The sequence below is a fragment of the Schistocerca piceifrons genome, unplaced genomic scaffold (assembly GCF_021461385.2).
Source record: "Schistocerca piceifrons isolate TAMUIC-IGC-003096 unplaced genomic scaffold, iqSchPice1.1 HiC_scaffold_2179, whole genome shotgun sequence".
Lineage (NCBI taxonomy): Eukaryota > Metazoa > Arthropoda > Insecta > Orthoptera > Acrididae > Schistocerca > Schistocerca piceifrons.
The window spans coordinates 464,191-479,663 of record NW_025728096.1 but is presented as its reverse complement, the minus strand read 5'-3'; positions in this window follow the sequence as shown (position 1 = coordinate 479,663).

Genomic DNA, 15,473 nt, shown 5'->3' with positions numbered 1-15,473 from the left:
CCATAAGGTGCCCGAAGCAGCAATAGACCCTTGGAGACACGCCGGTTGTAGGACGATGTATTGAATCTCGACGCAATTTGAATGTTCCTTCTTCATTAGGAGGCGCAGAATTTTACAATTAACTATCAGTTTTGCGTCGGATTCTAAAATGTAGAGTCACAGGAGAACGACCATAAGATGCCCGAGGCAGCAATAGACCCTTGGAGACAAGTCGGCTGAATGACAATGTATTGAATCTCGACAAAATTTTAGTGTTCCATCGTCATTAGGAGTCGCTGAACGTTTCAATTAACTGTCAGCAATGCATCGGATTCGAAAATCTAGACTCACAGGAGAACGAGCATAAGATGCCCGAGGCGGCAATAGACCCTTGGAGACTAGTCGGCTGGGCGACGATGTATTAATCTCGACGCAATTAGAGTGTTCCATCGTAATTAGGAGGCGCTGAACGTTACAATTAACTATCAGTTATACGACCGATCCGTAAATCTAGACCTACAGGAGAATAGGCATAAGGTGCCCGAGGCAGCAATAGACCCTTGGAGACAAGTCGGCTGGAGGACGATGTATTGAATCTCGACGTAATTAGAGAGTTCCGTCGTCTTTAGGATGCCCTGAACGTTACAATTAACTATCAGTTTTGCGTCGGATTCTAAAATGTAGACTCACAGGAGAACGACCATAAGGTGCCCAAGGCAGCAATAGACTGTTGGAGACAAGTCGGCTGAGGGACGATGTATTGAATCTCGACGCAATTTCAGTGTTCCATCTTCGTTAGTAGGCCATGAACGTTACAATTTACTATCAGTTATGTGTCGGATTCGAACGCCTAGACTCACAGGAGAACGATCATAAGGTGGCCGAGGCAGCTATAGACGCTTGGAGACAAGTCGGCTGGATGACGATCTATTGAATCTCGACGCAAATTGTGTGTTCCATCGTCATTAGGAGTCCTGAACGTTACACTTAACTATCAGTTTTGCGTCTGATTCGAAAATCTAGACGCACAGGTGCACGACCATAAGTTGCGAGGGGCAGCAATAGACCCTTTGAGAGAAGTCGGCTGGAGGACGATGTATTGAATCGCGTCGCAATTTGAGTGCTCCATCGTCATTCGGAGACCCAGAACGTGACATTTAACTATCAGTTTGGGGTCGGATTCGAAAATCTAGTATCTGAGGATAACGACCATAAGGTCCCAGAGGCAGCAATATCCCCATGGAAGCATGTCGGCTGGAGGACGATGTATTGAATCTCAAATTTGAGTGTTCCATCGTCATTAGGAGGCCCTTACCATTACAATTAACTATAAGTTTTGCGTCTGATTCGAAAATTTAGACTCACAGGAGAACGACCGCTCGAGGCAGCAATAGACCCTTGAAGACAAGTCGGCTGAATGACGATGTATTGAATCTCGACGCAATTTGAGCGTTCCATCGTCATTAGGAGGCGCTGAACGCTACAATTAACCATCAGCTATGCGTCGGATTCGAAAACCTAGACCCACAGGAGAACGACAATAAGGTGCCCAACGCAGCAGTAGACCCTTGGAGACTAGTCGGCAGGAGGACGATGTATTGATTCTGGACGTAATTTGAGTGTACCATCGTCTTTAGGAAGCCCTGAACGTTACAATTAACAATCACTTTAGCGTCGTATTCGAAAGACTAGACTCACAGGAGAACGACCATAAGGTGCCCGAGGCAGCAATAGACCCTTGGAGACAAGTCGGCTGAATGACGATGTCTTGAATCTAGACGCAATTTGAGTGTTCCATCGTCATTAGGAGGCCATTAACGTCACAATTAACCATCAGTTTTTCGTCGGATTCGAAAATCTAGACTAACAGGAGACGGATCATAAGTTGCCCGAGGCAGCAATATCCCCTTGTAGATAAGTCGGCTGGAGGACGATGTATTGAATCTCGACGGAATTTGAGTGTTCCATCGTCATTAGGGTGCACTGAACCTTACAATTATTTATCAGATTTGCGTCGGATTCGAAAATCTAGACTCTGAGGAGAACGACCATAAGGTACCGGAGGCAGCAATAACCCCTTGGAGGCAAGTTGGCTAAAGGACGATGTATTGAATGTCGACGCAATTTGAGTGTTCCATCGTCTTTAGGAGGCCATTAACAATACAATTAAGCATCAGCTATGCGTCGGATTCGAAAATCTAGACTCACAGGAATGGGACCATAAGGAGCCCAAGGCAGCTATAGACCCTTGGAGACTAGTCGGCTGGATGACGATGGATTGATGCTCGACGCAATTTGAGTGTTCCATCGTCATTAGGAGTCCCTGAACATTACAATTAACTATCAGTTTTGCGTCGGATTCTAAAATGTAGACTAACAGGAGAAGGACCATAAGGTGACCGAGACAGCAATAGACCCTTGGAGACAAGTCGGCTGAATGACGATGTATTGAATCTCGACAAAATTTTAGTGTTCCATCGTCATTAGGAGGCGCTGAACGTTACAATTAACTGTCAGCAATGCATCGGATTCTAAAATCTAGACTCACAGGAGAACGACCATAAGATGCCCGAGGCAGCAATAGACCCTTGGAGACTAGTCGGCTGGACGACGATGTATTAATCTCGACGCAATTTGAGTGTTCCATCGTGATTAGGAGGCGCTGAACGTTACAATTAACTATCAGTTATGCGTCCGATCCGTAAATCCAGGAGAATGAGCATAAGGTGCCCGAGGCAGCAATAGACCCTTGGAGACAAATCGGCTGGAGGACGATGTATTGAATCTCGACGTAATTAGAGTGTTCCGTCGTCTTTAGGATGCCCTGAACGTTACAATTAAGTATCAGTTTTGCGTCGGATTCTAAAATGTAGACTCACAGGAGAACGACCATAAGGTGCCCGAGGCAGCAATAGACTGTTGGAGACAAGTCGGCTGAGGGACGATGTATTGAATCTCGACGCAATTTGAGTGTTCCATCTTCGTTAGGAGGCCATGAACGTTACAATTTACTATCAGTTATGTGTCGGATTCGAAAATCTGGACTCTGAGGAGAACGACCATAAGGTGCCCGAGGCAGCACTATCACCTTGGAGACAAGTCGGCTGGAGGACGATGTATTGAATCGCAACGCAATTTGAGTGTTCCATCGTCATTAGGAGCCCCTTAACGTTACAATTAACTATCAGTTTTGCGTCGGATTCGAAAATCTAGACTCTGAGGAGAACGACCATAAGGTGCCCGAGGCAGCAATAGACCCTTGGAGACAAGTCGACTGGAGGTCGATATATTGCATCTCGACGCAATTTGAGTGTTCCATCGTCATTAGGAGTCCCTGAACGTTACAATGAACTATCAGCAATGAGTCGGATTCGAAAATCTAGACTCACAGGAGAACGACCATAAGGTGCCCGAGGCAGCAATAGACCCTTGGAGAGAAGTTGGCTGGAGGACGATGTATTGAATCTCGACGTAATTAGAGAGTTCCATCGTCTTTAGGAGGCTCTGAACGTTACAATTAACTATCAGTTTTGCGTTGGATTCTAAAATGTAGACCCACAGGAGAACGACCATAAGATGCCCGAGGCAGCAATAGACCCTTGGAGATAAGTCGGCTGAATTACGATGTATTGAATCTCGACAAAGTTTTAGAGTTCCATCGTCATTAGGAGGCGCTGAACGTTACAATTAACTGTCAGCAATGCATCGGATTCGAAAATCTAGACTCACAGGAGAACGACCATAAGATGCCCGAGGCAGCAATAGACCCTTGGAGACTAGTCGGCTGGACGACGATGTATTGAATCTCGACGTAATTAGTGTGTTCCGTCGTCTTTACGATGCCCTGAACGTTACAATTAACTATCAGCTTTGCGTAGGATTCTAAAATGTAGACTCACAGGAGAACGACCATAAGGTGCCCGAGGCAGCAATAGACTGTTGGAGACAAGTCAGCAGAGGGACGATGTATTGAATCTCGACGCAATTTGAGTGTTCCATCTTCGTTGGGAGGCCATGAACGTTACAATTTACTATCAGTTATGTGTCGGATTCGAACGCCTAGACTCACAGGAGAACGACCATAAGGTGCCCGAAGCAGCAATACACCCTTGGAGACACGCCGGTTGTAGGACGATGTATTGAATCTCGACGCAATTTGAGTGTTCCTTCTTCATTAGGAGGCGCTGAATTTTCAATTAACTATCTGTTTTGCGTCGGATTCGAAAATCTAGACTCACAGGAGAACCACCATAAGGTGCCCGAGGCAGCTATAGACGCTTGGAGACAAGTCGGCTGGATGACGATGTATTGAATCTCGACGCAATTTGAGTGTTCCATCGTCATTAGGAGTCCCTGAACGTTAAAATTAACTATCAGTTTTGCGTCTGATTCGAAAATCTAGACGCACAGGTGCACGACCATAAGGTGCAGTAGACCCTTTGAGACAAGTCGGCTGGAGGACGATGTATTGAATCGCGACGCAATTTGAGTGCTCCATCGTCATTCGGAGACCCAGAACGTGACAATTAACTATCAGTTTGGGGTCGGATTCGAAAATCTAGACTCTGTGGATAACGACCATAAGGTCCCGGAGGCACCAATATCCCCTTGGAAGCAAGTCGGCTGGAGGACGATGTATTGAATCTCAAATTTGAGTGTTCCATCGTCATTAGGAGGCCCTTATCGTTACAATTAACTATAAGTTTTGCGTCTGATTCGAAAATTTAGACTCACAGGAGAACGACCATAAGGTGCTCGAGGCAGCAATAGACCCTTGGAGACAAGTCGGCTGGGGGACGATGTATTGAATCTCGACGCAATTTGAGTGGTCCATCGTCATTAGGAGGCGTTGAACTTTACAATTAACTATCAGTTTTGCGTCGGATACGAAAATCTAGACTCACAGGAGACGGATAATATGGTGCCCGAGGCAGCAATACCCCTTGGAGACAAGTCGGCTGGAGGACGATGTATTGAATCTCGACGTAATTTGAGTGATCCATCGTCATTAGGAGGCCCTGAACCTTAAATTAACTATCAGTTTTGCGTCGGATTCTAAAATCTAGACTCACAGGTGAACGACCATAAGGTGCCAGAGGCAGCAATTGACCCCTGATGACAAGTCGGCTGAATGACGATGTATTGAATCTCGACGCAATTTGAGCGTTCCATCGTGATTAGGAGGCGCTGAACGCTACAATTAACTATCAGCTATGCGTTGGATTCGAAATTCTAGACTCACAGGAGAACGATCATAAGGTGCCCGAGGCAGCAATAGACCCTTGGAGACAAGTCGGCTGGAGGTCGATATATATTGCATCTCGACGCAATTTGAGTGTTCCATCGTCATTAGGAGGCGCTGAACGTTACAATTAACTATCAGCTATGCGTCGGATACGAAAATCTAGACTCACAGGAGTCGGACCATATGGTGCCCGTGGCAGCAATATCCCCTTGGAGACAAGTCGGCTGGTGGACGATGTATTGAATCGCAACGCAATTTGAGTGTTCCATCGTCATTATGAGGCCCTTAACGTTACAATTAACTATCAGTTTCGCGTCGGATTTGAAAATCTAGACTCACAGGAGCACGACCATAAGGTGCCAGAGGCAGCAATAGACCCTTGGAGACAAATCGGCTAGAGGACGATGTATTGAATAACGACGCAATTAGAGTGTTCCATCGTCATTAGGAGGCGTTGAGCGTTACAATTAACTATCAGCTATGCGTCGGATTCGAAAATCTAGACTCACAGAAGAACGACCATAAGGTGCCCGAGGCAGCGATAGACCTTTGGAGACAAGTCGGCTGGAGGACGATGTATTGAAGCTCGACGCAATTTAAGTCTCCCATATTCATTGTGAGGCCCTTAACGTTACAATTAACTATAAATTTTGCGATTGATTCGAAAATTTAGACTCACAGGAGAACGACCATAAGGTGCCCGAGGCAGCAATAGACCCTTGGAGACAAGTCGACTGGAGGACGATGTATTGAATCTCGACGCAATTTGAGTGCTCCATCGTCATTAGGAGGCGCTGATCGTTACAATTACCTATCAGTTTTGCGGCGGATACGGGAATCTAGACTCACAGGAAACGGACCATATGGAGCCCGAGGGAGGAATATTCCCTTGGAGACAAGTGGGCTGGAGGACGATTTATTGAGTCTCGACGTAATTTGAGTGTTGCATCGTCATTAGGAGGCCCTGAACTTTGCAATAAACTATCAGTTTTGCGTCGGATTCTAAAATCTAGACTCACTGGAGAACGATCATAAGGTGCCCGAGGCAGCAATAAATCCTTGAAGATAAGTCGCCTGAATGACGAAGTATTGAATCTCGACGCAATTTGAGTGTTCCATCGTCATTAGGAGGCGCTTAACGTTACAATTACCTATCAGTTTTGCGGCGGATACGGGAATCTAGACTCACAGGAAACGGACCATATGGAGCCCGAGGGAGGAATATTCCCTTGGAGACAAGTGGGCTGGAGGACGATTTATTGAGTCTCGACGTAATTTGAGTGTTGCATCGTCATTAGGAGGCCCTGAACTTTGCAATAAACTATCAGTTTTGCGTCGGATTCTAAAATCTAGACTCACTGGAGAACGATCATAAGGTGCCCGAGGCAGCAATAAATCCTTGAAGATAAGTCGCCTGAATGACGATGTATTGAATCTCGACGCAATTTGAGTGTTCCATCGTCATTAGTTGGCGCTGAACGTTACAATTAACTATCAGCTATGCGTCGGATTCGAAAATCTAGACTCACAGGAGTACGACCATAAGGAGCCCTAGGCAGCCATAGACCCTTGGAGACAAGTCGACTGGAGGTCGATATATTGCATCTCGACGCAATTTGAGTGTTCCATCGTCATTAGGAGTCCCTGAACGTTACAATGAACTATCAGCAATGCGTCGGATTCGAAAATCTAGACTCACAGGCGAACGACCATAAGGTGCCCGAGGCAGCAATAGACCCTTGGAGACAATTTGGCTGGAGGACGATGTATTGAATCTCGACGTAATTAGAGTGATCCATCGTCTTTAGGAGGCCCTGAACGTTACAATTAACTGTCAGTTTTGCGTCGGAGTCTAAAATGTAGACTCACTGGAGAACGACCAAAAGGTGCCCGAGGCAGCAATAGACCCTTGGAGACAAGTCGGCTGAATGACGATGTATTGAATCTCGACAAAATTTTAGTGTTCCATCGTCATTAAGAGGCGCTGAACGTTACAATTAACTGTCAGCAATGCATCGGATTCGAAAATTTAGACTCACAGGAGATCGACCATAAGATGCCCGAGGCAGCAATAGACCCTTGGAGACTAGTCGGCTGGACGACGATGTATTAATCACGACGCAATTTGAGTGTTCCATCGTCATTAGGGGGCGCTGAACGTTACAATTAACTATCAGTTATGCGTCCGATCCGTAAACCTAGACCTACAGGAGAATGAGCATAAGGTGCCCGAGGCAGCAATAGACCCTTGGAGACAAATCGGCTGGAGGACGATGTATTGAAGCTCGACGCAATTTAAGTCTCCCATATTCATTGTGAGGCCCTTAACGTTACAATTAACTATAAATTTTGCGATTGATTCGAAAATTTAGACTCACAGGAGAACGACCATAAGGTGCCCGAGGCAGCAATAGACCCTTGGAGACAAGTCGACTGGAGGACGATGTATTGAATCTCGACGCAATTTGAGTGTTCCATCGTCATTAGGAGGCGCTGATCGTTACAATTACCCATCAGTTTTGCGGCGGATACGGGAATCTAGACTCACAGGAAACGGACCATATGGAGCCCGAGGGAGGAATATTCCCTTGGAGACAAGTGGGCTGGAGGACGATTTATTGAGTCTCGACGTAATTTGAGTGTTGCATCGTCATTAGGAGGCCCTGAACTTTGCAATAAACTATCAGTTTTGCGTCGGATTCTAAAATCTAGACTCACTGGAGAACGATCATAAGGTGCCCGAGGCAGCAATAAATCCTTGAAGATAAGTCGCCTGAATGACGATGTATTGAATCTCGACGCAATTTGAGTGTTCCATCGTCATTAGTTGGCGCTGAACGTTACAATTAACTATCAGCTATGCGTCGGATTCGAAAATCTAGACTCACAGGAGTACGACCATAAGGAGCCCTAGGCAGCCATAGACCCTTGGAGACAAGTCGACTGGAGGTCGATATATTGCATCTCGACGCAATTTGAGTGTTCCATCGTCATTAGGAGTCCCTGAACGTTACAATGAACTATCAGCAATGCGTCGGATTCGAAAATCTAGACTCACAGGCGAACGACCATAAGGTGCCCGAGGCAGCAATAGACCCTTGGAGACAATTTGGCTGGAGGACGATGTATTGAATCTCGACGTAATTAGAGTGATCCATCGTCTTTAGGAGGCCCTGAACGTTACAATTAACTATCAGTTTTGCGTCGGAATCTAAAATGTAGACTCACTGGAGAACGACCAAAAGGTGCCCGAGGCAGCAATAGACCCTTGGAGACAAGTCGGCTGAATGACGATGTATTGAATCTCGACAAAATTTTAGTGTTCCATCGTCATTAAGAGGAGCTGAACGTTACAATTAACTGTCAGCAATGCATCGGATTCGAAAATTTAGACTCACAGGAGAACGACCATAAGATGCCCGAGGCAGCAATAGACCCTTGGAGACTAGTCGGCTGGACGACGATGTATTAATCTCGACGCAATTTGAGTGTTCCTTCGTCATTAGGGGGCGCTGAACGTTACAATTAACTATCAGTTATGCGTCCTATCCGTAAACCTAGACCTACAGGAGAATGAGCATAAGGTGCCCGAGGCAGCAATAGACCCTTGGAGACAAATCGGCTGGAGGACGATGTATTGAATCTCGACGTAATTAGAGTGTTCCGTCGTCTATAGGATGCCCTGAACGTTACAATTAACTATCAGTTTTGCGTCGGATTCTAAAATGTAGACTCACAGGAGAACGACCATAAGGTGCCCGAGGCAGCAATAGACTGTTGGAGACAAGTCGGTTGAGGGACGATGTATTGACTCTCGACGCAATTTGAGTGTTCCATCTTCGTTAGGAGGCCATGAACGTTACAATTTAATATCAGTTATGTGTCGGATTCGAACGCCTAGACTCACAGGAGAACGACCATAACGTGCCCGAAGCAGCAATAGACCCTTGGAGACACGCCGGTTGTAGGACGATGTATTGAATCTCGACGCAATTTGAGTGTTCCATCTTCATTAGGAGGCGCTGAATTTTACAATTAACTATCAGTTTTGCGTCGGATTCGAAAATCTGGACTCACAGGAGAACCACCATAAGGTGCCCGAGGCAGCTATAGACCCTTGGAGACAAGTCGGCTGGAGGACGATGTATTGAATCGCGACGCAATTTGAGTGTTCCATCGTCATTAGGAGGCGCTGAACGTTACAATTAACTATCAGTTTTGCGTCGGATTCGAAAATCTAGACTCACTGGAGAACTACCATAAGGTGCCCGAGGCAGCACTATCACCTTGGAGAGAAGTCGGCTGGAGGTCGATGTATTGAATCTCGACGCAATTTGAGTGTTCCTTCGTCATAAGTAGTCCCTGAAGATAGTTCCATCGTCATTAGGAGGCCCTCAGCGTTACAATTAAGTATCAATTTTGCGTCAGATTCTAAACTCTAGACTCACAGGAGAACGACCATAACCTGTACCGAAGCAGCAATATCCCCTTGGAGACAAGTAGGCTGGAGGACGATGTATTGAATCTCGACGCTATTTGAGTGTTCCATTGTCATTATGAGGCCCTGAACGTTACAATGAACTATCAGTTTTGTGTCGGATTCTAAAATCTAGACTCCAGGAGAACGACCATAAGGTGCCCGAGGCAGCAATGGAGACAAGTCGGCTGAATGACGATGTATTGAATCTCGACGCAATTTGAGTGTACGATCGGCATTAGGAGGCCATGAACGTTACAAATAACTATCAGTTATGCGTTGGATTCGAAATTCTAGACTCACAGGAGAACGATCATAAGGTGCCCGAGGCAGCAATAGACCCTTGGAGACAAGTCGGCTGGAGGTCGATATATATTGCATCTCGACGCAATTTGAGTGTTCCATCGTCATTAGGAGGCGCTTAACGTTACAATTAAGTATCAGTTTTGCGTCGGATACGAAAATCTAGACTCACAGGAGTCGGACCATATGGTGCCCGTGGCAGCAATATCCCCTTGGAGACAAGTCGGCTGGTGGACGATGTATTGAATCGCAACGCAATTTGAGTGTTCCATCGTCATTATGAGGCCCTTAACGTTACAATTAACTATCAGTTTCGCGTCGGATTTGAAAATCTAGACTCACAGGAGCACGACCATAAGGTGCCAGAGGCAGCAATAGACCCTTGGAGACAAATCGGCTAGAGGACGATGTATTGAATAACGACGCAATTAGAGTGTTCCATCGTCATTAGGAGGCGTTGAGCGTTACAATTATCTATCAGCTATGCGTCGGATTCGAAAATCTAGACTCACAGAAGAACGACCATAAGGTGCCCGAGGCAGCGATAGACCTTTGGAGACAAGTCGGCTGGAGGACGATGTATTGATTCTGGACGTAATTTGAGTGGTCCATCGTCATTAGGAGGCCCTGAACGTTACAATTAATAATCAGTTTACCGTCGGATTCGAAAAAGTAGAAGCTCAGGAGAACGACCATAAGGTGCCCGAGGCAGCAATAGACCCTTGCAGACAAGTCGACAGAATGACGATGTTTTGAAACTAGACGCAATTTGAGTGTTCCATCGTCATTAGGAGGCCATTAACATTACAATTAAGCATCAGTTATGCGTCGGATTCGAAAATCTAGACTCACAGGAGACGGATCATAAGTTGCCCGAGGCAGCAATATCTCCTTGAAGTCAAGTCGGCTGGAGGACGATGTATTGAAGCTCGACGCAATTTAAGTCTCCCATATTCATAGTGAGGCCCTTAACGTTACAATTAACTATAAATTTTGCGATTGATTCGAAAATTTAGACTCACAGGAGAACGACCATAAGGTGCCCGAGGCAGCAATAGACCCTTGGAGACAAGTCGACTGGAGGACGATGTATTGAATCTCGACGCAATTTGAGTGTTCCATCGTCATTAGGAGGCGCTGATCGTTACAATTACCTATCAGTTTTGCGGCGGATACGGGAATCTAGACTCACAGGAAACGGACCATATGGAGCCCGAGGGAGGAATATTCCCTTGGAGACAAGTCGGCTGGAGGACGATTTATTGAGTCTCGACGTAATTTGAGTGTTGCATCGTCATTAGGAGGCCCTGAACTTTGCAATTAACTATCAGTTTTGCGTCGGATTCTAAAATCTAGACTCACTGGAGAACGACCATAAGGTGCCCGAGGCAGCAATAAATCCTTTGAGACAAGTCTGCTGGAGGACGATGTATTGAATCGCGACGCAATGTGAGTGTTGCATCGTCATTAGGAGACCCAGTACGTGACAATTAACTATCAGTTTTGCATCGTATTCTAAAATCTAGACTCAGAGGAAAACGACCATAAGGTGCCCGAGGCAGCAATAGACCCTTGGAGACAAGTCGGCTGAAAGACGATGTATTGAATAACGACGCAATTTGAGTGTTCCATCGTCATTAGGAGTCCCTGAACGTTACAATGAACTATCAGCAATGCGTCGGATTCGAAAATCTAGACTCACAGGCGAACGACCATAAGGTGCCCGAGGCAGCAATAGACCCTTGGAGACAAGTCGGCTGAATGACGATGTATTGATTCTCGACAAAATTTTAGTGTTCCATCGTCAATAGGAGGCGCTGAACGTTACAATTAACTGTCAGCAACGCATCGGATTCGAAAATTTAGACTCACAGGAGAACGACCATAAGATGCCCGAGGCAGCAATAGACCCTTGGAGACTAGTCGGCTGGACTACGATGTATTAATCTCGACGCAATTTGAGTGTTCCATCGTCATTAGCGGGCGCTGAACGTTACAATTAACTATCAGTTATGCGTCCGATCCGTAAACCTAGACCTACAGGAGAATGAGCATAAGGTGCCCGAGGCAGCAATAGACCCTTGGAGACAGATCGGCTGGAGGACGATGTATTGAATCTCGACGTAATTAGAGTGTTCCGTCGTCTTTAGGATGCCCTGAACGTTACAATTAACTATCAGTTTTGCGTGGGATTCTAAAATGTAGACTCACAGGAGAACGACCATAAAGTACCCGAGGCAGCAATAGACTGTTGGAGACAAGTCGGCTGAGGGACGATGTATTGACTCTCGACGCAATTTGAGTGTTCCATCTTCGTTAGGAGGCCATAAACGTTACAATTTACTATCAGTTATGTGTCGGATTCGAACGCCTAGACTCACAGGAGAACGACCATAACGTGCCCGAAGCAGCAATAGACCCTTGGAGACACGCCGGTTGTAGGACGATGTATTGAATCTCGACGCAATTTGACTGTACGATCGGCATTAGGAGGCCATGAACGTTACAATTAACTATCAGTTATGCGTTGGATTCGAAATTCTAGACTCACAGGAGAACGATCATAAGGTGCCCGAGGCAGCAATAGACCCTTGGAGACAAGTCGGCTGGAGGTCGATATATATTGCATCTCGACGCAATTTGAGTGTTCCATCGTCATTAGGAGGCGCTTAACGTTACAATTAAGTATCAGTTTTGCGTCGGATACGAAAATCTAGACTCACAGGAGTCGGATCATATGGTGCCCGTGGCAGCAATATCCCCTTGGAGACAAGTCGGCTGGTGGACGATGTATTGAATCGCAACGCAATTTGAGTGTTCCATCGTCATTATGAGGCCCTTAACGTTACAATTAACTATCACTTTCGCGTCGGATTTGAAAATCTAGACTCACAGGAGTACGACCATAAGGTGCCAGAGGCAGCAATAGACCCTTGGAGACAAATCGGCTAGAGGACGATGTATTGAATAACGACGCAATTAGAGTGTTCCATCGTCATTAGGAGGCGTTGAGCGTTACAATTAACTATCAGCTATGCGTCGGATTCGAAAATCTAGACTCACAGAAGAACGACCATAAGGTGCCCGAGGCAGCGATAGACCTTTGGAGACAAGTCGGCTGGTGGACGATGTATTGATTCTGGACGTAATTTGAGTGGTCCATCGTCATTAGGAGGCCCTGAACGTTACAATTAATAATCAGTTTACCGTCGGATTCGAAAAAGTAGAAGCTCAGGAGAACGACCATAAGGTGCCCGAGGCAGCAATAGACACTTGGAGACAAGTGGACAGAATGACGATGTTTTGAAACTAGACGCAATTTGAGTGTTCCATCGTCATTAGGAGGCCATTAACATTACAATTAAGCATCAGTTATGCGTCGGATTCGAAAATCTACACTCACAGGAGACGGATCATAAGTTGCCCGAGGCAGCAATATCTCCTTGAAGTCAAGTCGGCTGGAGGACGATGTATTGAAGCTCGACGCAATTTAAGTCTCCCATATTCATTGTGAGGCCCTTAACGTTACAATTAACTATAAATTTTGCGATTGATTCGAAAATTTAGACTCACAGGAGAACGACCATAAGGTGCCCGAGGCAGCAATAGACCCTTGGAGACAAGTCGACTGGAGGACGATGTATTGAATCTCGACGCAATTAGAGTGTTCCATCGTCATTAGGAGGCGCTGATCGTTACAATTTCCTAACAGTTTTGCGGCGGATACGGGAATCTAGACTCACAGGAAACGGACCATATGGAGCCCGAGGGAGGAATATTCCCTTGGAGACAAGTGGGCTGGAGGACGATTTATTGAGTCTCGACGTAATTTGAGTGTTGCATCGTCATTAGGAGGCCCTGAACTTTGCAATTAACTATCAGTTTTGCGTCGGAATCTAAAATCTAGACTCACTGGAGAACGACCATAAGGTGCCCGAGGCAGCAATAAATCCTTTGAGACAAGTCTGCTGGAGGACGATGTATTGAATCGCGACGCAATGTGAGTGTTGCATCGTCATTAGGAGACCCAGTACGTGACAATTAACTATCAGTTTTGCGTCGTATTCTAAAATCTAGACTCAGAGGAGAACGACCATAAGGTGCCCGAGGCAGCAATATACCCTTGGAGACAAGTCGGCTGAAAGACGATGTATTGATTAACGACGCAATTTGAGTGTTCCATCGTCATTAGGAGGCGCTATGCGTCGGACTCGAAAATCTAGACTCACAGAAGAACTACCATAAGGTGCCCGAGGCAGCAATTGACCCTTGGAGACAAGCCGGCTGGAGGACGATGAGTTGAATCGCGACGCAATTTGAGTGTTCCATCGTCATTAGGAGTCCCTCAACGTTACAATTAACTATCAATTTTGCGTCGGATTCTAAATTCTAAACTCACAGGAGAACAACCGTAACGTGTACCGAGGCATCAATAGACCCTTGAAGACAAGTAGGCTGGAGGACGATGTATTGAATCTCGACGCTATTTGAGTGTTCCATCGTCATTAGGAGTCCCTCAACGTTACAATTAACTATCAGTTATGCGTTGGATTCGAAATTCTAGACTCACAGGAGAACGATCATAAGGTGACCGAGACAGCAATTGACCCTTGGAGACAAGGCGGCTGGAGATCGATATATATTGCATCTCGACGCAATTTGAGTGTTCCATCGACATTAGGGGGGCGCTTAACGTTACAATTAAGTATCAGGTTTGCGTCGGATACGAAAATCTAGACTCACAGGAGTCGGTCCATATGGCTCCCGCGGCAGCAATATCCCCTTGGATACAAGTCGGCTGGAGGACGATGTATTGCACCTCGACGCAATTAGAGTGTTCCATCGTCATTAGGAGGCCCTTAACGTTACAATTAACTATAATTTTTGCGTCTGATTCGCAAAATTAGACTCACAGGAGACCGACCATAAGGTGCCCGAGGCAGCAATTGGCCCTTGTAGACAAGTCGGCCGGAGGTCGATGTATTGCATCTAGACGCAATTTGAGTGATCCACCGTCATTAGGAGTCTCTGAACGTTACAATTAACTATCCATTTTGCGTCGCATTCGAAAATCTAGTCTCACAGGAGAACCACCATAATGTGCCCGAGGCGGCAATAAACCCTTGGAGACAAGTCGGCTGGAGGACGATGTATTGCATCTCGACGCAATTTGAGTGTTCCATCGTCATTAGGAGGCGCTGAACGTTACAATTAACTATCAGCTATGCGTCGGATTCGAAAATCTAGACTCACAGAAGAACGAACATAAGGTGCCCGAGGCAGCAATTGACCCTTGGAGACAAGCCGGCTGGAGTACGATGTATTGAATCTCAACGCAATTTGAGTGTTCCATCGTCATTAGGAGGCCCTTAACCTTACAATTAACTATCAGTTTCGCGTCGGATTTGAAAATCTAGACGCACAGGAGCACGACCATAAGGTGCCAGATGCAGCAATAGACCCTTGGAG